The sequence below is a fragment of the Ixodes scapularis genome, unplaced genomic scaffold (genome assembly GCF_016920785.2).
Source record: "Ixodes scapularis isolate PalLabHiFi unplaced genomic scaffold, ASM1692078v2 PGA_scaffold6__148_contigs__length_123643588, whole genome shotgun sequence".
NCBI classification, from domain to species: Eukaryota; Metazoa; Arthropoda; class Arachnida; order Ixodida; family Ixodidae; genus Ixodes; species Ixodes scapularis.
Genome location: NW_024609881.1, coordinates 19,634,653 through 19,655,562, shown reverse-complemented (window position 1 = coordinate 19,655,562; position 20,910 = coordinate 19,634,653). Strand labels below are relative to the sequence as shown.

Genomic DNA, 20,910 nt, shown 5'->3' with positions numbered 1-20,910 from the left:
CGGCGTTTGGTGCAGTGTAGCCCGACTCGCGCCTTTTATGAAAGAAGGCAAAATGTAGATCGGCTATATTATTGTGTTCCGTAAGGAGACAGAAATAACTGAATGTTATTAAGCAACCAAAGCCTACTTTGCTAACCCCTGTTTCATAAAGGTTCGTTGCAAACGTCAAGTTGCCCAAAACTCCCGGCAGGAGGACGGCCGCGATCTCTGCGCAAAACTCTTCCTTTTGTAATTTTTTCACATCGCCCGCAACATAGATGGTATTTTCTTCTTTCTCAGTCATTCATCGCTCGTTCCAATGAGATGTAGCAATTTCGTACAGTTCGCCGGTAAACCGGCGAAAGCGACACGCGAGCTCCCATTTCGGCGGCCCAGTCAAGCCAGCCAGCCGGCCGCATAGCTAGGCAAGCCGATTCCCGAGCAACTTCCGGCTCTCAACTCGGGAGCTGATTGGCCGGCACCGCGCCGTGCTCTTCCGGATACGCCATGCCGAAATACGCCAATGCGCCGTGATCTGTCTCGGTCGAATCGCGGAATACGCGCATATTCACGCCGACCGAGGAAGCGCTAGTCTTGACGCCCGCTGTACATCGAAATTGCGCCCGCCAAAACGCCCGTAAATGCTTCGCAAATATGCCCTATGTGGTTCGGTCTTAACGCGTTTCACGAGTGCGGGGGAGAGGAGGGCAGCTGGGTAGCTTGAGGTCTACCCACTAACACTTCCAATCAGAGCTCGTCGTTTTATAAGTCCCCTCTTATCCCCTCCTTTCACTCCGTTTCTGGCGCATTGCAGAGCGCATATATGTTAGAATCAGGCTTCACTGCTGCTCTTTCCCGGCATTTATAGCTTTTCCTTATCGAATTCCGTCACTTATCTCGCAAACCAGAGATAGGCCAAAACTTTGTCACTTATTTGGCTAGTCAGGACCAGTCTTGTACACGTTACTAAAAAAAGTAATTGATTACAATTACTATTAATCTTGGCTAAAACTTATTCGATTAGATTACTTGATTACTCGACGGCAAAAAGTAATTGGACATTACTTAAAGAAGTAATCGTTACTTTTCCGATTACTTTATTGAGTGAAGACACATCTTAAGCGCTCATAACAATGAACTACTTCCAACCTATATTTCACATTTGCACAAGTATTGAAGAAGAAAAACTGGCTCCCTCTTCGTGGTCGTTGCACCTTCACAATGTGGACACAAGCATTGAATTCGTTTGAAGACGTTTAATGATTTGGGCCTTCACCAGTGTGTGTGTGTGTGCGTGGGGGGGGGGGGGGGGGGGGGGGGGAGCGGAGGGGGCTTAGATCTTGTTAAGCTTGAGCAAGGGTTGTCGCTCAAAGTTTGCGTCGCTCATTTTATTTTTCACATGTGGATGAGCTCGCTTGTTATACAAAAGAGCAGCAGCTCCAGGATTTGAAACGGATGATGTGTAGTATCCATTAGCGGTAAAGATCGCCCCGACCACTTCTCAACTCGAAACATTGCTTGTCACAAAGACCACGTGGGAGAATGGGGAAATATTTCAACTGCCTTTGTTATATTTTGCATCCGCTTTAGGCATTCTTTGGTTCTGGTTCTCCTACGGGCTGCGAGTAGGTACCCTAAGCAAGATGTTTTTTTTTTATTTCTGTGTGTGTGTGTGTGAGGGGTCTAGCTTGAATGAAGGACTCACAAAGCTACATTCTGCTTCCTCAAACTTTGCCCTGAATGGCCTTTGTCACGCACTGTGGCTTCCCTGTGCCTTCCCACTCCCAGCCTCTGCTCAAAAAAAAAACAAAAAAAAACGGACATTCCACAGAAAAGTGTACATAGAAAGAGACTGACCTCGTTCCCTACAGCTCCGCAAAAATCTTTCTTTTTTTCTGTTCGAAAAAAAAAGCAAATTTCATTTTTGTCATTTCGTGAAAAAAAAGGCGTGTGCCGAAGAGGGGGGTCCTGTGGACAAATTGTGACCGGTTAGAAGTAATTTTATTACTTCAAAAAGTAATCAAATTACTCGTGTGATTACTGCCAAATAAAAGTAATCAACTGATTACAAAATTATTCCAAAAAGTAATCGCTTACAAGTAATTTGATCACTTGTAATGAGTACGGTACAAGTCTGGTCAGGACCAAGGCAAATAAGGTTTTACCGAAGTAGCGTCTGAGAGGAAATATTTTATTGGAGCCAAGTAAGGCTTCTAGAATTTACCTTTTCCCGATCAGCTTCTCTGCATGTGTACACTGTCTCCCTTGGCCTTGCTTCCCGATGTCGTTATTTTTGATGGGCAGCGTCTCGCACGACCGAATTATTCAGCACCTATTTTTGCCCGTATCTTTCTTTATGATTATTCTTTGAGCATTGGTAGTACGGGCATACAAAGCGATAACAACCGATAAAACGGTCAAGTTACGTTTTCCTTTGCCGAGCTCTATGAGAAGACACGTAGACTTCCGTACTTGCAGAACGTGACTCTTCTGAGCGCCTACTTCCCCCGAGGGTACTGGTACGACATGTACAACAACAAGCGGATCGTCAGCGCGGGCCAGACCACCTTCTTCCCGTTGCCGCTCTCCACCACGGGGCTGTTTGCACGAGGAGGAAGCATCATTCCGGGCGAAATGCAGAGGAAAAGATCTAACAGAACGTGAGCGGCAAACTTGACTGACCGCCACAAGCCCCTTGTTATGGGCACTGGTTAGACGTAGAGTAACTGCACTTTCTCCGCTTTTAGAGCAGAGTGTCCCAACGGTCTCGAATATGTGACTACAAGCATTGCGGGAGAAGCGTACGGCGCTCTTGCAGGAGACGTGGCGGACGAGATGACTTGAGTGGTGGTTCACCGCGCGTGCGCAGTAGTGCGCCTTTTAAGTCTCTCGGATGAGCACGCGCGCGCTAAGCCGTCGGTCATCGCGTTGTTGACCTGTACGTGGCTGCTTCTAAACGGCGCTTTCGTTATAAATTTAACGCAATTACGCATTTCTACTTTTTATCGTACTTATGGCGAATTCGAGTGGTCAATCGCAGGCGAGACCGAGCCGGCGGAACCGGCAACCAGAAACGCGCCGGCGGCACACCACGTGACCCTCACCACCCGAACACCAAACGCCAGATGGTGGCAGTTTACTTCGCCTCTTGCTCGCGCGACAGCGCTAGCGAGGTCGCCACCCATGTCCCAACGCCTTGGATTGACTCGAGTAGTGGCTGCAGAAGTGACTTCAGATCAGTTTCGTTCTTTCGTTCATTTTTTTCTCACTGACCTTCTCTCCCATTTCGGAAGTGACGACACCGGATACAGTCTGGCACCTGCTCGCCCGGCCGTTCGGAGCTCGGGCGGAAAAAGCGCCGGAAAGTTGCCGGTGCTTGCCGGAGAACCACCACCCGAACGGTGCGCGCCGGCCTGAAACTGACCACGCGAACACTATTGCCGGTTTTCCGGCAAAATAAGTTGCCGGCGACTAACCACCCGAATTCGCCATTAGTATACGAGGCTGTCAGCGCTATAGACGTGAACACGTGTCTTCATATATGGTTTTGTTTGGACGAGAACGCGTGCAAATAACCTACGAAAGAAACCCAAATGCTCGGGCGAGCAGCTTTTACAGCTTTGCACACTAAGTAGGAAACAGTGCAACAGCACCACACACATTGTCTGAAGGTTCAATAAAAAGCTCCCTGCGTGTGAGACGTCCATAAACATTGTCGCGATTGACAAATGATGAGGCGCGAGTAACTGAAGAAACAAAACTTTGAATTGGTCGAACTTGTGGTGAAAATGGTGAAAACAGACATCGCAGGCATCGATGACCGCGTAACGGAAGGGTCGAGAGCGGGCGAAATAGTGATCCTGGTTCGCCACGCCGAGCTTCTTTTGTACACGCGTGGGCGTGTGGAACAATCGGCGTAGAAACATCGGTACGTAGATATTCGGACATCGAATAAGCAACATAATTTTTGAATACACCAGAAAGCGACATTCAGAAAAATAACAAAAAGGTGCGTCCGCTTCAAGGCATCGAGACTTGGCCTTTTGCGTTGGAGTCAAGCACGATAACCGTTCATCCACGGGCGCCCCGCCCACTTGGCCAGCTGCGTTTGGCAAAACGTCTCCCCCCCAAACCGGTGCTCTGCAAGGCCGCTTCCCCGCAAGCACTTTAGTCAAATTTGTCGCATATAACCCCTTCTCCGCCAATGAGGAGTTGAGGGTGAAAGGAAAAGGAAGGCAATACTCTGCCTCCGTCCAATTAGTTACTGTAGGTCGACCTTATAGCCACTGAACCAGAGCCGTATATAGAAAAAGTTTGGTCAATGGGAGAATCGGGTAGCCGAAAATAATCCCCTGGTGGAGGTAGCGAGAAACACTTTTAATAAGTGCGTGGAACTTAAATGCAGTAACTCTTCATGGTTGAAAATATAGGGTACGTGATGTTTCGATTCTTATCATGCAAAAAGGTGTAAGAATTGAATGTGCCGCTCGAGCTCTGTTTTGCTCGGTCGGAGTCTAACCGTTCGGATGCTATTTTCCTAGAAAAGAGTCAAAGTACAGGCTAGCTGGTGGAAGTCAACCATTTCGTCGTTTACCCTGAGACTGGGGGGGTTTTTTGAAGAGCAGAAGGAACAGAAAAAACAGACAGGTCTCAAACTCAGCTACACGTTTATTTCAAAAACTTCCTCTTATATAGTTCGTTTTCGTCGTCAACAACCAATCACATACGACTTGTCCTTTGCACCGTGATTTTACAGGTTCCACTATATCACAAAAGAAGCGGATACTCCCAACGTTTCCAAGTGAAAAGGTTCTAGCAGAAGATATGCCTCACAAAGCCCCAAGCAACTCTTTTGTGTCCTCACAATAAACAGGACAACAGCCAACAACAACATCCCACTCAAAACTGGTCACCTCCAAAATTGCAGAAAACAGACAATACACACCGGTACACACCACAGACAATACACACCAACGAAGCCTTTCAGAATGACTAACTAAAAAAAAAAAAAAACACTTAAAATTGTAAAAATTGCTTGCAGCGGTTCCCTATTTGCATGGAAGGTTGACTAATGCAATTTCCCAACGATCTAATCCTAATTGTTTCTCTTACCACCCTTTTAACATCGTTCCTTTCCTTAACAACTACATCCGTTCCAGACCAATCCGTTGTGCAGTTTCTACACTCCTCCAGATGCTTAGCCAACTCCGAATTTGCTGCATTATTTTGAACATTCCTTTTGTGTTCTGTTAAACGATCGTTTAAACACCGAGAGGTTTGGCCTACATACTTAAAACCACACGCCAAAGGAACCTCATACACCACGCCTACGCTACACGGCACCGACTTTTCCCTATGCGCCTTCTGACAGCCCCTCTGAGCCGTTTCAAAAGGTGTCAATCTATCTAACCTAAAATCCGTGCTGAAAACGACATCCACGCCATATTTTTTTGCACATGCTCTAAGATTGTGGGACACCTCGTGAAAATACGGAACCACAGCGTACCTATTCCTGATTTCTTGCGTCTTCCCCTTTTTCTCCCTGCACTGTAGGGCAATCTGCCTTTTGATGTACTCTTCCCCATATCCTGCCATTACCAGTCTTTCCCACTGGTTTTTTAGTGCCTCCGATCCGAAATGCATGCATGATCTCACCAAAGCATTACTAATCAAAGATCTGACTACCCCGGCTTTTACATTTTTCGAGTGACAGCTATTCTTTGACAGAACCGGTTTTGGGTTTTCCTTCCCATACTCCCAACAAAGACCTCGTTCCAAATGCAAACGCAGGTCGAGAAATTGCAGGACCTCGCCCCTTGGCCTCTCTAACGTGAATCTCAACTCTGGCGCCGCTGACCTTACTACTTGTTCTAAAACTTGGTCCAATCCTTCCTGAACAGAGCAAACTAAGATATCATCCACAAATCTTTTCACAAAACACTTTGGAGACAACTCCTCTACCTTGTCATACACTTGCTGGTCCACCGTGTTTAAGTAAATTTCCGCTAACAAAGGCGCTACAGACGAACCTATACAAACTCCCTCTTTTTGCACAAAATTTCGACCTTCGTATTCCAATACCGTTGACTGTAAATAAAGGTCTAGCACCGAAAGAAAACTATCCACCGCTATTCCTGTTCCTGATTGAAACTTAATAAGGTTCCCTTCCAAGGCGATCCTCACTCTATTCATTAGTCTGCTTTTCTCTAAAGAGTAATATAGGTCCTTGATGTACATGGAGAATACCGCGCACTTCCTTCCGTGAAACTTTTCCATTACTTCAATCAACTCACTAGAGTTCTTTAATGCAATTGACTTCTCCAAATTAGCTAACTTCAAACCCCGCTGTAAGAAGCATGAGACCACCTTCTGCCACGTCCCATTCTCGTTAACAACGGTACGAAGGGGCATTTCAATCTTGTGATCCTTCAAAAAGAACTTAAGGGTGAGCGTTGAACGCAACGGTTTCAAAACGCTTTTCGCTACCTCTTCCATGCTTTCCTCCTGAAAAACCTTGCAAATGCTTTTCCTCAGCTTCCCGATATTGCCCTTCCATTCATTAAACAATGATCCCAACGCTTCCTCCGACTTCTTCTGAAAGGCCTGTACAGGCAAAACTGCAAACCTTCCTGTTTTATCTGTCTGCAACAGTTTTAACGAACTCCTTTCTAACTCTTGTTTCACCGCTCTCACATCCTTGAAATTCCTCCTATCGATGGGATACGTGTTTCCCATTAATTTTTCCATGCGCCCTACAGCATCTTCGACAAACGCAAACTTCTCCTCACTATCCACAACCCTGGCGATTGACTGTATGTCAGAAAACTCGTCGAGTCTAGACGGCTTAACGTTTACACAGTACTTCGGACCTCTACCCAAGAACTCCTCCAATTTCTTTGACACCACTACACTTTCCGGGTTAATTATACAATGCTGTTGTCTACAATTTCCCGTCCCCTGTACACACTTATTTACCTCTGCCCCGCGAGAGTTCCACAACTTGAAACTGTCCAAAACATGCCTCCTTTTGACATACCACGCACGGTCGAAATGTGTCCTCATGACGGCGCTCCAAAGATGGTAGTCTCCATGCCTCCTGAAGTTCTTTCCGAGAAGAAGATTCCAGAGTCTGTCACAGGCGCTGCGGATGTCTTGAACCCGTTGACCTGTTCCAGACCTGTATGCTTTGATGACCTTCTTCTTGTCCTTCCACGGTATCCCGGTGGCAGGATATGGGGAAGAGTACATCAAAAGGCAGATTGCCCTACAGTGCAGGGAGAAAAAGGGGAAGACGCAAGAAATCAGGAATAGGTACGCTGTGGTTCCGTATTTTCACGAGGTGTCCCACAATCTTAGAGCATGTGCAAAAAAATATGGCGTGGATGTCGTTTTCAGCACGGATTTTAGGTTAGATAGATTGACACCTTTTGAAACGGCTCAGAGGGGCTGTCAGAAGGCGCATAGGGAAAAGTCGGTGCCGTGTAGCGTAGGCGTGGTGTATGAGGTTCCTTTGGCGTGTGGTTTTAAGTATGTAGGCCAAACCTCTCGGTGTTTAAACGATCGTTTAACAGAACACAAAAGGAATGTTCAAAATAATGCAGCAAATTCGGAGTTGGCTAAGCATCTGGAGGAGTGTAGAAACTGCACAACGGATTGGTCTGGAACGGATGTAGTTGTTAAGGAAAGGAACGATGTTAAAAGGGTGGTAAGAGAAACAATTAGGATTAGATCGTTGGGAAATTGCATTAGTCAACCTTCCATGCAAATAGGGAACCGCTGCAAGCAATTTTTACAATTTTAAGTGTTTTTTTTTTTTTAGTTAGTCATTCTGAAAGGCTTCGTTGGTGTGTATTGTCTGTGGTGTGTACCGGTGTGTATTGTCTGTTTTCTGCAATTTTGGAGGTGACCAGTTTTGAGTGGGATGTTGTTGTTGGCTGTTGTCCTGTTTATTGTGAGGACACAAAAGAGTTGCTTGGGGCTTTGTGAGGCATATCTTCTGCTAGAACCTTTTCACTTGGAAACGTTGGGAGTATCCGCTTCTTTTGTGATATAGTGGAACCTGTAAAATCACGGTGCAAAGGACAAGTCGTATGTGATTGGTTGTTGACGACGAAAACGAACTATATAAGAGGAAGTTTTTGAAATAAACGTGTAGCTGAGTTTGAGACCTGTCTGTTTTTTCTGTTCCTTCTGCTCTTCAAAAAACCCCCCCAGTCTCAGGGTAAACGACGAAATGGCTATTTTCCTGGCCCTCGGCGCCTGGCGTGCGGATCACGTCGGTCGCTCTCCTAGATTTGGATCTTTTATGACCGTTATAAAAAATCACGTGCACTATATTTTCAGTCGTCGAGAGTTACCCCCAGGCATTTATTAATTGTGTTTCTCGCTACCAACCCCATGCAGGGTATTATTCGCGGCTTCTGACAGACCACATTCGATTCTCTGAAGACGACTGTAACACGGCCAACCTGCTCTCGGCCATTGGCGTCTGCTCATTTGCTCATATTGTCACGAATGATAATTGATGAGGCGATAAGAACTGAAGAAACAAAACGTTTAATGGGACGAACTTGTGCCCAAAAATAAAAAAAGGCACAGAAGAAAGCAGAGCGTCGTGGGCGTCGAAGTCGGCGTGACAGCAGAGTCGAACGGTGGGGCGAAACCGACCCTGGCTCGCTACGCGAAGCCCCTTATGTACACGAGTGGGCTTCTGGAATAATCGGTGCAGAAAGTTCGACGCATAAAACATTCGGACTTCGGACAAGCACCAGGATTCTCAAAATTACCAGAACACTGAGTTGCAGGAATAAACAAAAGAAACGTCGCTCCCAGGAATCGAACCCCGCCTTTCGCGTGACAGGCAGGTACGATAACCGTTAGCCCACGCGCGCGCTACCTACTTGGCCAGCTGCGCGCGGCAATATACTTCCCAATGAATGGCCAAACTCTCTATATACGGCTCTGCACCGAGCAAGCTATGCTTCAGAGTAGCGACCCTTCAGCCATGTTGGTGCCCAAAATCATGGTTGCCTGTTGTCTCCACTTCCATCTGATATCTCAGGAAGCACATTTGGTCCTTAAGAAATGGGAGAACAGACCGCGACGAAGCAAAACGATATCGCCTCAGCTTCTTGACACCGTATCCAAATCTCTGAAAGTCGTAGTTTCAAATTGTAACGATCGCCAATTGATTTCGCTTTGTACCAGGCACCAAAATGGCGGAATCCATCAACAAATGGGAGACGGCGTGCCGTTGCCTAAGTGTAGCATATTCAGTTAGACTAATGCGGGGATATATAAAAAGCATGATATGACATCCCTATTGAAAATTCTCATTTGTATGAGAAATTTCTGTGTCCAATAAACACATATGGATCATACAAGATATTTAAGAACATATAAGAACCGTATAAGAACCATATAAGAACTATATAAGAACTATATAAGACATATGAGAACATACAAGCACCATATAAGAAACTTGGGGGAAGTTTCTTATAAGTTTCTTATGGGATTCTTATCTATCTTATATAATTCTTATATAGTTCTCATATAATTCGTATATGGCTCTTATATGTTCTCATATATCTTGATGATTCATGTGTTTATTGGACACAAGAAATTTCTCATACAAATGATTTTTTTGCTAGGGATTCACACACACACACACACAAACACACACGCATATATATATGAAGTGGCCAAATTGGCCCCTTCGTTTATTTACACGCCTGGACGGAGTAGTAGCTGGTCCGAGAGCTTTGCAGTTGAAAAAAGGAGCCGGCTGGTATCGATGTTCCCTCTCGGGCTGGCCGGGTTCGAGTCCCGAGTGCCCACGCGTCGCGCGCTGCTAACGTGGCTCTTGTCACGAGCCACATTGTTATTGTCGTCGCCGCTTAGCCGCAATAAGTCTTCCCCCCCTAGTGGAGCAGAGGTTTGTTTGCTCCGCGTAACTGTTTTGTGGGGTGAGGTTGTTCAACCAGATGAGTGTGTGACGATTGCAGTGTCACAGATGGCTCCTTCCATGAATGCAGGCTTCACCCGGTCGATGGTAATAACGTCTCTTCGTCCATTGATCAGGATGGTCAAAGTCTTCTGATTTCTTGAGATTACTTCAAATGGACCATCGTAGGGTGGTGTTAATGAAGGACGAACAGCGTCATGTCGGACGAAGACATGCGTGCATTTGTCCAGTTCGGTCGGTATGAACACTTGCTGTGGCGTTTGACGTCGAGGCAGTGTCGGGCGCAATGATGTGAAAAGGTCTCGAAGGTCTTGAACATAGCTAGGGAGGTCCGGTAGTGGAGTGGGCAGATGAGTAAGAAATTCGCCCGGGAGTCGGAGCGTTGTGCCGTATACAAGTTCGGCGGCCGTACATCCGACGTCTTCCTTAAAAGTGGATCGGATGCCTAAGAGCACCAAGGGTAGATGGTTGACCCAGTTGCTCCTGTCCTCTCTAGCGATGAGTGAGGCCTTCAATTGCCGATGTAGTCGCTCGACCATGCCATTGGCAGACGGATGGTAGGCGGTCGTGTGTATATGGCGCGCTCCCAGCATTTTAGCGAGTGATTCGAATAATCTGCTTTGGAACTGCCTGCCACGGTCTGTGGTGATGATGGATGGGCAGCCGTAGCGTGCAATCCAGCTGGTGACGAATGCTTGTGCGACGGTTTCCGCGGTGATGTCGGGTATTGTTGTGGCTTCTGGCCATCTAGTAAAACGATCCACGCATGTGAGTATATATCGGAACCCCTGGGATGGCGGGAGGGGCCAACTTCTGAGAGAAGAAACCGAGTGGAAACCAACCCGTCTGGTCGTACTGTTGAAGTACAGCTCCAACTGCGCCCAAATTCTCAAGCCACTCACAGACCTGCTGCGATCACCTAAGAGCCCCACGGCACCCATCGACTGGAACTCAAGTGCACTAAATGCATTCGCCAGAGAGAAGCAGGCCCTCGTGGAAACAACACTCCTTGCTTTAATCATAATGCAATTAAATGCAAAGGGGCAAGCGAGCTGGACAATAATGATGAAAATAATCCCTGGAGAAGGGGAACAAGAGGGACAAGGGACAAACATAAAAATGTTTGTCCCTTGTCCCTCTTGTTCCCCTTCTCCAGGGATTATTTTCATCATTATTGTCCAGCTCGCTTGCCCCTTTGCATTTAATTGCATTATGATTATAACATTAAATTGCAAGCTTCACCCTTGTTGGTGTTAGACTGGTGGCAGCTGATAAAACCCGTTTGCTCTACTGACGTCTAACCCCCCGTTAGCTCAGTTGGTAGAGCGCTCCACTTGTAATGGAGAGGTCCCGGGTTCGATACCCGGACCAGGCGGATTTTTTCGGTCGCTCACCAGTCACCTAGCTGTGTTTGGAGATTTATGTTTGTCCCTTGTCCCTCTTGTTCCCCTTCTCCAGGGATTATTTTCATCACTCCTTGCTTATCCGCGACCCCATGCGCCGACTAGGCTCATGGTTGACGCATCCGATGTCGCAGTTGGAGCTGTACTTCAACAGTACGACCAGACGGGTTGGTTTCCACTCGGTTTCTTCTCTCAGAAGTTGAAGCCAGCAGAGACGCGCTATAGCACGTTCGGTCGTGAGCTTTTTGCCATCTACGCAGCGGTCAGACACTACCGGCACTTCCTGGAAGGCCGGATTTTCCACGTCCTGACCGATCACAAGCCCCTCACCTTCGCTTTTGATGCTAATCGGACCTCGTACTCGGACCGCGAGATTCGTCATCTCGCATACATCTCCGAGTACACAACGGATCTGCGTCACGTGCCTGGAGCGAATAACGAGGCGGCCGATGCTCTTTCGCGTATCGAGACGCTAACTGCGCCCCCTGACTTGGATTTCTCCAGACTGGCGAAGGCTCAACAAGATGACGCCGAGTTGCAGACAATGGAAGCCTCTTCTACATCGTTACGACTTCGGCCAGTTCCGCTGCCGCTCTCAAACTGTGACGTAATATGCGACACCTCAACGGGGACACCACGGCCATACATTCCCTCCGATTTTCGGCGTGCCATCTTCCACTCGCTCTATGACATCAGCCATCCCGGTACTCGAGCGACCCGTCGGCTCATTTCCGCACGATATGTGTGGCCCAAAATGAACAAGCACATTACCCTCTGGACGCGGACCTGTGCTCCCTGCCAACGAGCCAAGGTGCAGCGACATACCAAGAGCCCGCTGCATCACGTCCCGGTCACCACTTGAAGTGGCCAAATTGGCCCCTTCGTTTATTTACACGCCTGGACGGAGTAGTAGCTGGTCCGAGAGCTTTGCAGTTGAAAAAAGGAGCCGGCTGGTATCGATGTTCCCTCTCGGGCTGGCCGGGTTCGAGTCCCGAGTGCCCACGCGGCGCGCGCTGCTAACGTGGCTCTTGTCACGAGCCACATTGTTATTGTCGTCGCCGCTTAGCCGCAATATATATATATATATATATATATATATATATATATATATATATATATATATATATATATATATATATATATATATATATTTATATATATATATATATATATATATGTTGCTTAATTCACTACTTGAGAAACGTTCAAACATTGGCAGTGCGCTTTATACCCACAATAAAGACTGACGTGTGCCCTACATAAGTTTGTATAAATGCAGGTTTTTTGGTAACTGTTATATCCGGTTACGAATATCCCAGTGCTAGAAAACGACGATCGGTACATCACTGCCACATGCTAAGAGCGCGCGGGGGCACTCGCAAGCATCCGATATTCCGGCCGGTCGTTAATGGCCGGACTAGAATATATACAAATATATCGGTGGTAGTCTCCTGTCTAAACAAATAAAACAGTGGCGACGAGACGTAGTACGAGCCAACTAAACCTGGACAGCCACCGCAAGCCATGCCAACTCCAGGGACCATCGAAGTCTTCACAGGCAAGTCATGGGGGTCATGGATCGAACACCAAGGGCTTTACTTCGTGGCCAATTCAATCACCATGCAGTTTTGGCAAGAAGTGAGCGTTAATACTTAGTCTTTGCGGCCCAAAGGCGTATGGCATTGTTCGACATTTAGTGCATGGCTTCTATGACGCCTGAGACTTCAGCTTCGAAGAACTTCTGTTGATCCTTGGGACACATTTTGATCATCAAGCATCGGAGCTACAGAACTGGTAGAAATTCCAGCAACGTCACCAGTTAGCCGACGAGTTAATTGTTAGGACCCGGCCCAGGGGCAACTGGCAGCCAACTGCAATTTCAGCATACCTTCGACTTCAGGGACCATTGTCGGAACGACAGCAAAGACAGCAGCGACGGCAACGACGGCTACGAATGGGACACCAGCAACGCCTCTTAGCGACACCGGGCTGCCATTAGACAGCATGCTGCGCGACAGATTTGTTTGCGGCATACGCGACGAGTTGCTTCAGCAACGTCTGTTTTCTGAAAAAGAATTGACGTTTTCAGCGGCATTTGACATGGCCGTCAGACCTGAGAGCGCGTCTGAGCAGCAGCAGGATATCAAAATAAGAAAGAGCCGCAGGGTCACAAGACTGAAAGAGGAACAAGGTGCCCTAGACACAACAGGGACGACGATTCTACAGGTGTGCACGACAACATGACCCGGAGAGTGGTGTTTCCTTAACTCAGACTGCAGGTACTGCGACAAGCGTGAGCAGATTAAAAACAAAAAAGCTATTATCGCTAAGAAGCACCAGGCTAGCCAAGTGCTCAAGAAAACGAAACGCATCAAGGCAGAAACAGATACAGAGGGCCGGACGACGCCTAATGCTGGATGTTCATTTTATGGGCTTTACAAGATTATTACGAATACAACCACCCCCAAATTGACGTGACACTTCGAATTCAAGGCAAACGCTGAAGTTTAAACGATTTCGGCTCCGCCTGCTCTCTGATCAGCAAAGAAACTTACCTATAAACCTGACCTCGGTATCCCCCGAAGCTGATGCACGACGATGTTGAGATTCTTACCTGGATTGGCGAAAGACTGAAGCTGCTGGGATCACCTCGAGGCTGCCGTCAGATTCAAATCGAAGGATTATACGTGCTACTGCGTCCGGAAATGAAAAGATCCGGGTCTAACCTTCTACGGCGCGATTCGTTTGAAGCTCTACACCCCAAATTGCAAGTCGTCAATCCAGTGCAACTGCAGCACTTGCCACGCGCTTCGACAACGCCGTCGTACGGTCTTTCAGGACGACATCTGTGATACAGTGGACCCCCCGGTACAGTTGGAGCTAGAAAAGGAAGCAGCACCCAAGTTCTGCAAGGCTCGTCTCGTCCCTCTAGCACTATGACCAGCAGTAACGCAAGAGCTGCGTTTACTGCAAGATGAAGGCATAATTGAGTCAGTACAACATTCGGAGCGGCCTACACCTTCAGTTCTATTCGGTAAAAAAAAATCGCGCAATCAGACAAATTACAGAAGTACTGCAACGCCACATCAAAGAACGCGCCCTACCCACTACCAACTGCAGCAGATGTTCTGCCGAAGCTGAGAGGGGACACGGTTTCCTCAACGTTGGACAACTGCCCAGCCTACAAACAGTTGAATGTATCTGAAGCCAAAACAGCTGTCCTGACCGCCATGACTAGAGTGCTTCTACAAGGTCAAACGCCTGCTTTTTTTGAAGTCAGTGGTACCCGCAATTTTTCAGCATACAATAGAAACGACCTTGGCTGATTTTCAGGGCATTCTTGTACTATATCATCGTGAGTGGAGACAGCAGTGAAGAACATGCTGCTCGTCTGCATTAAGTATTGTCCCGACTCGAAGACGCAGGTCTTTGATTCGAGAAAGAAAGATATCAGTTCTCAGCAGAACGTAAGGGCGCTAGTGAGCTGGTGTATATTAAATATTTAGTGAAAAACCCGAGACTGAGGTAATGACAGACGACAAGGAAAGAAGGAGAACGTCTCAAACACAGCTAAACATTTATTGAGGAAAGAAGGAGAAGAAGGAGGTGTCGTTTCGGCGTCAATACAAGACACCCGTAAACAGTTTCGTAGATGATTACGGGAACGCGACAGAACAGCATACGACAAGACAGCATGCGACAATACAGCACGGTCAAAACAGCACGCGTCAAAACAGCACAGCGTGAAAACAGCACAGCGACAAAACAGCAGGCGTCAAAATAGCTCGCGACAAAACAGCACAGCGTCAACACGGCACAGCGACAGAAGAGCTCTTGCAAAAACAGCGCGGCGTCAAAACAGCACAGCGACAAAACAGCACGCATGTAGCAACTTCGAGCGCGGTCTTCACCTCTCTCTGCCCGAATATTTTCGAACCTCCTTAACCCTTTCATTTACTATCACTAGGTTATAAAGGAATGTATGGCCTATTTCATTGCTAAGTCAGCGTCCCGACTGGTGCTGCTATGTTATTGCTAAAAACAAACGAAGTTAGCAGTAGTTACCACTACTTAACTACGCTGATCTCTGAAGAGATTGGGTAGTTAGAGGTGATATCTTCGCGTCGATGTTGGGCGCGTTGTGTGGTCTTTTTTTGTTTTTTTTTGTTTTTAGAACCAACGAAAGATAAAAAGTTATTGGGAAAAAGAAATCCACAATTTTAGGTTATGAACCGTCTGGTTTGCGGCGGTCCGGTGACGTTGCGTAGTACTCGTCATTTCGTACTTACCACCTAAGCGTAGAACGTCCACCCAAAAAAGCGGGAGATGCGCCGATTACAGATGCATTGATAGAACCGGGAAGATAAGGTAACTTTAATGTCGAGCGAATTCAAAATGTACCATGGGGAACGATTCTGTGGGGTTCATTCGCCATGAATAAAATGTCCCAGAAAGAAGCGGCTGCAGCTTGCAGGCGAGAAGTTGTTTTGTTTTAAACTCACAGATTATTGCCGACGAAGGGGGGCATCGATCAAGTGGAAACCGGTGAAGCAGAAACATGCCACAGCCTCAATGCTGTCGCCGTACAGCATGGGCTAAGCACACCGTTGCCGCCCACAGTTCCTGTTTTTTTTTTTTGTTGTTGTTGTTTTTAACAACTAACAACAGCACATTGCCGTGCGATTGATTCATTTATTGTAGACGACAATATTAGCCGAACTGCTCGAGAAATAGCCAGAATAAGCAACAGCGGGTGCTTCGGTACTGCCCAGGGAGCCTTCATGTGCTCCCAACTGGCTGGATCATGAGAACGGATTCGACAAATTGGCCGTCGACGAGATGACTTTCGAGGAATCGGCCTAGACCCTCAATTCCTTTACAGTGCCTACTTTGAGACATGCATTTTTTAACTCCATTGCTATATTTAGGGTTCAGCGTTTTCGGCTTAAATCGATAAAACCGGTAAAAGTACGACGAAATCTTTTTAGAAATTTGGTTTTAACTGACTCGAGGTCAGTATTTTTGAGGGCATTTGGAGGGGTGGGGTGGGGGAATGTGCTTCATTACTGACCGTATGACCACTTCCTTCCGCAGTTTTTAGCCTGTCTCCGAGATCGGTTCAACTTTCAACAAACGTTGAACCGTCGCAATGGTCTTCAGGACGAAATGTGGGTTTTTCACCTGATAGGTATTTGTGTGTCGAATTCTTTGTTTAAAAAGAGTTTAATCGTGAACTGAACAATAAAATTAAAGGGAATCCGTAAATGCCGCACATTTTTTAACACCCCTAGCTTCCGTCTACTAGAGGAGGGCATAAATATGATTGACTTATTGTCGTTTCTTGGACTGCGCGAATTAACCACCTCTCGCAGTCGTGAAAATGGGGAAAAACGCACTGAGTACAATGCTTGCAAATATTTGGATTTTGATATTTGTCTCTCGAACCGAAGTGGTAGTAAAGCTCATGTTCGTCCCTTGTACAAATACGAGCCCACGACGATAATGTCAGATCACGATAGGGCCGCAGTGCGTCTTGCAGAACAGGTCGCGTCGGCTGCCACAGACAGCAACAAATAAGAAATCCAGTAATTGGTTTACTCACTATTCATTTTAAACAAACGCCTTTAAATATTGCATTTTCGTCAGTATACTGGTTTTTGTCAATAAACCGAAAAGAACTGAAAAGTTTATGAGTCCACAAATATACTCAACAATAAACCGAAAACTTCTGCTTGAAATAAAAACCGAAAAATGTATGCCGAATTGCAAATACCAAACCCTAGCTCTATTGTCAATGTCCTGTTTTGACGCTATGCTGTTCTGAAGCTGTGCTGTTTTGACGCCGTGCCGTTTTGACACGTGCTCATCTGTCGCTGTGCCGTTTTGACGCTGTGCTGTTTTGTCGCGTGCTATTTTGACGCGCGCTGTTTTGTCATCGTGCTATTTTGACGCTGTGCTTTTTTGACGCATGCTGTTTTGACCGTGCTGTTTTGTCGCGTGCTGTTTTGTCGTGTGCTGTTTTGTCATGGTGGCGATGATTACAGTATGGTTCACCTTTGTCACTTAACGTGTGCGTACGTACATTTGCTGGCAGCTTATGAAAGCCTTGTCTAAAAGAACGGCGCTGCCTATGAAAGCGGTCCTTTTCAAAGGTGATACCCCCCCCCCCGCACACACCCTTTTAGAGGGGAAGGGAAACGATACAATCGATACACAGTAAAGGCCCATCATTACTGAGGTACAAATACATTTATCAATTGTATCTCGATACAAAGATACAAATACTCGAAAGCATCCCTAAGATAATAACGCGACACGGCCCAGCTTTGGTAGGGATAACAATAAAATCTAGCATTAGTAAAAAAAAAAAGAAATTGAATGTAGAAATTCTAACAATATTTCCTCCTCTGAGTTTCTCTTTTCTCTTTCATATTAGACCACAATGTTTTTCTTTTGCGCAGCATCAAGGAGATCTACCTCGTCGTTTCGCAAGACAGTTCAAACTATGCCTATGGGGAACTCTACAAAGACGACGGAGGAAGCCCAGGTAAATCATCCCCGATGTCACCTCCTCCACCATTAGAGTAGTATTTGGCACTGTTCGCATAAGATGATGCACCCGAGTCCGGACTTACTTTTTGTTTTTGTTGTGTTTTCATATGTTACTCCTCAACATCTGTAAAAAACGTACTAAAAAAAGACTTTGCAAAAAAAACATTTGAAGGGAAAGAGTTTTTGATGGTGTGCGAAACGGCATACTAGATTTTTTAGTTTTCGTTTATGCCACGTTTCGTGAAGCCTACTTTGCAAACTACAACTAGTTAAAATCTCAATTACTTTTCACCTACAATAGATCATACGAACATTGTATTTTTCAATGTACATCATTGTGGAGGTATATTGTTTGCGTCGTGAATGCGCAAACATGGCGCCTCTGACGTTTTGTCAGTACATTTCTAAGCCGTTATCTAAAAGCATTGAAGAGCTACAACATTAAAATTTATGTCACATATTCTTATCAAAACGTTCTGTGGACTAATATGTAAGTCTTTGCTGTATCTAAAAAAAAAAATTTTGTGTCGCGCTCATTTTTTTTTAAAGTACAAAGTTAAAACATTTCAAGGACAAATGAAAAATTACGAGTTTTCTGAAATTTCTGTTTACTTCTCTACCATACTATCATGTTTATTCATAAAAAAAACAGGTTTTATCATATTGTTTCCTTCAAAGTTACAGCGCTGTGAAATGGGCCTTCCACTCCTGCATTTTTGCTGAATGCCACAGAGGAAATAATTATTTGATTCCGAGTATTTAATAAGTAGACATATTTTTTGCTGAATTCTGGTATTGAGTTCAAGTACAAGTAGTCAAGTAATTAAAAACATTCCAGCGTGGCTCGTACTTTGTATTTATTTAACCCATAAATCTGTTCTGCCCTTTATCTTTACAAGTTCTAGGAGCTCCGAAGTTTTTTCACTTGTAATAGCTACTTCTACCATTTTTTTATAAAAAGTAGAAAAGTGAACACAGTGGTGCAAATTATTTGCAAATATTTACATATATTTTGGCATTGAAGTGAGAATGTTTGAGCCATCAAGTTTGTTAAACTGCTATTTATGACGGTTGTATGTCCGACTGACCAAGGTAAACCAGTGACTTAACAGGCAGACTTTCACTAAGACGTCCGTTAAGGCTAAAGAAAATATTTGTGATTATTGATTAGAGTAAAATAATAAAAAATATATAAAATTAAAAAAGTATAACCAATATCGAGTTAACATATTCAGCGCACTAGCTGCCCGCGTTGGCAGGAGGGTGTCTTGAGAAGTCCATTCTTGGCCCCTCTTTAAACCCGACTAACGAATTCCTCTAAGCATTCACGTGTATTGCAGTAACTGTAAGGAGTGCGAGAAAATCCATCAACTTGGAATGGGGCAAATAGGGAATGCGGGAACTCATTCACGCTGTCTCACGTGCGTAGCGTGCCGCGAGGAGAATTTGAAAGCTTTTGTGAAGTAAGCCCAACTCCGGCTCTGTGATTATCTTAGTTTAAGTACGTGGCAGCGAGCTCTTCTTGAAACAGCAAACAATACTATGCTTGAATTTATCCTGGCGAAACAGTCGATGATCACGTTATCGGTGTATTTAAATAATGGCGTTCTACCAATGCGGAACTTGTTTTCTTGCCTTGCATCGTTCAACGTGACAGATCCGAAAGCTAAGCAAATTCGCTAAACTTGAAGACAAACACGACCAGTCATGAAACCAATTTTAAAGTCACGAGGTTTGGAGGGTACCTGTTGTGACCCTGTGTTGATGTGCGCTTAGTTTGCAGAGGGACGTGCTATCGCTTTAACTCGCTGGTGGTCTCTGTGCTAAGCATATCTTTTGTCAATACACTATCGTCCCCAAGAGCCAACGCCGGCGTCAAAAGCGAAATACCGCGAGCACTAAAAGCGACGCGCGAAATACTAGCGGCACCGACCTAATCAGCCCCGAGTCAGAAGTTCGGGAGGTTGCGGGGTCTTATGATCGTGAGACAAGACAACACACGCGCATACGTTGCTTCACAGAACAGCTCATAACGCATTATCTTTCCTTCTTTCTCTCTCCTGTCTTACGTTCGGGAGGTTGCGGGGTCTTATGATCGTGAGACAAGACAACTCACGAGCTGTCATCATAAACAAATGAAGGAGTCGCCAGTGTAGTGTAACTGTGTCTTCACAGACGTCTTCAGAAATAACAGCGACTTCTTGCGTCTGTAGTGTATTCTGTGCTGAATACCTTAGTAAACACAAAAAGAAGAGAGCAAAGCAAATACATTTTTGCAATGTGTAAGATCTGGATGTCAATTCTCCGAACAAGATCTTGTAAAATCCTCCAGGTCGTGCATTCCGCATTCCCTATATGTAGCAACATTCGGAGTTAACTGAATTTCTCGCACTCGTTAGAATTATGGCAGCATAGGTGAGTGCATCGCGGAATTCGTAAGTCTGGCTTTGAGAGGGACAAAAGACGGACTTCTCAAGGTGCCTACCTGCCAAACCGGGCTAATAAGGCGCTCGGAATCTTTGCTAATTATTTTGTACAGCGGAGCATTTGAGGGCTAGTTCCTCCGCTTCCGTGTCCACGGGTAATAAAATGTCGACAGAAAACTCCCCGTTGGTTGTGGCGAGGATGAATAAATAAAAAGAAAGAGGGGGTAACCAGCCTGAGTCAGTCTTCCTTGGCATTAGTAGATAGTGAGGTCCTGATCCCTTGTTATCATCTCTAGACATCGAACTTGAGGTCTTCCTAGACGTCGTCCTCGAGGTCGTCCTAGACGTTGTCCTTGAGGTTGCCTAAGATGTCGTCCTGTAGGATCGTCCTTGACGTCGTAGAGATAACTTCACTGGTCCTCCATTTTCACGTGAGGTGGAAGGGCTCTACAATTTTATTATTTGTACTCTTTTATATTCTACATTTTTGTTTGACTAGAATAAAGGATCGCAGATATTTTCAAGCTTAACGGACGTTTTATTAAAAGGTATAAGTGTCAGCTAAAATATAAACACATACACACAA

At 45.8% G+C, this 20,910-nt stretch overlaps 1 pseudogene; it reads right to left on the bottom strand.

The window, feature by feature from the left end:
- Positions 1 to 5,630: 5,630 nt before the first annotated feature.
- Positions 5,631 to 7,154, bottom strand: LOC120840888 (annotated as a pseudogene).
- Between the last annotated feature and the right edge of the window lie 13,756 nt (positions 7,155 to 20,910).